This window comes from Numenius arquata, chromosome 6, assembly GCF_964106895.1.
Source record: "Numenius arquata chromosome 6, bNumArq3.hap1.1, whole genome shotgun sequence".
In the NCBI taxonomy this organism is placed as follows: domain Eukaryota; kingdom Metazoa; phylum Chordata; class Aves; order Charadriiformes; family Scolopacidae; genus Numenius; species Numenius arquata.
The window spans coordinates 47,229,089-47,230,383 of record NC_133581.1 but is presented as its reverse complement, the minus strand read 5'-3'; positions in this window follow the sequence as shown (position 1 = coordinate 47,230,383).

Sequence of the window (1,295 nt, the reverse complement as noted above, 5' to 3'; positions counted from 1 at the left end):
GTGTCCGCCCCCCTCCCCGCGGCGCACGCGGCTCAGCGCGCGACGGCACGGGGAGTGGAAAGCCGGGGGGGGGGGGGGCGGGGGCGGCGCCCGGCAGCGCGGGGCGGCCAACGTCTCCTCCGCAACGGCCAAGGCCCCGCCCCCCGGGCTCCCCTCCCTCACGCCCGGCCTCGCACCGCCGACGGGTCCGCGCCGCGCCCGGTTCTCCTCCGCCTTCCCCTCCTGCTCCCCGCCGGGGTTTTTCCACTCCTCACCGCCGCCTCACCTCGCTGGCAGCGACGGGAAGGGCTGCTAGGCTTCCCCATCCCCGGAGCGGCGGCCCCTTCACGGCCTCTTCCCCACAGTCCCCCCGGGCAGGTGGCACGGCAGCTCTCCTTGCCCTGCCGGGAGGACAGGCCCGGGGTTGGGGCAGCGGCACTGGTCTCGGGGAATACCCCGTCTCTTGGTGCTCCCGCCCGCCCGCCTTCGGCCCGCCTCCGAGAGAGCAGACCCTGGGGAGGATGCATCTCAGCGTGAAATGGTGGAACTTGTAACCGCCCCGGGGGCGAAACACCACCTGAGCCGGGCTCCCCGGCTGCCGCACGGCTCCCGAGAGCCGCCTCACTGCAACGCTCCTCCCTGAAGAATAACTGGGGCACGGCTCTCCATCGGATAACCTCGATAAAGCATTACAAAAAAACACCTCCCCAGCACCTGCCTTGAATACCTGATCGCGGGTTGCCTTGGCCTGAGATGATTCTGAAAGCTCTCACTGTTCCTATTCACAGTGCAGCTGAAGGATTACAGATTAAGAAATGATGTAAAAACGAGTAAATGCCCCTCATCCTTCCCTTCTGTGACAAGGTAACATGACTCCTACTGCCAAATGTGCAACTTTATGTACACATTTGAGAGAAAGGCCGGCAGCATTCATGAGAGGAGAGACGACAGGGCACAAACATGGTTAAACTGGGACTTGCCAGTGACACCAAAAAAAAAAAAAAAAAATCCATGCATGTTTTTGCTCTTAGGGTTTCCAAGTCCTTTCCTTGCCTCTGTAGCTCAGTAACTTCCCATGTCTTTTTGTTAATGTGAATTACCATTACTGCTCCTCCAGGAGCTCACACTTCTCTTCCCTCCTGCCACTGACCTTGCTCTTCATGCTGCTTTTCATCTTCTAGCCCCGACTCTGATTTTCCTCTCCCCTTCTCCCTGTCCCCATCTCCTAGGCCGTCATGCCTATTTATTTACTTCAGTACTTCTCACCTGTCATTTCAAACATTTATTCCCCTTTTAAAAAAACACCTGTTAACCAG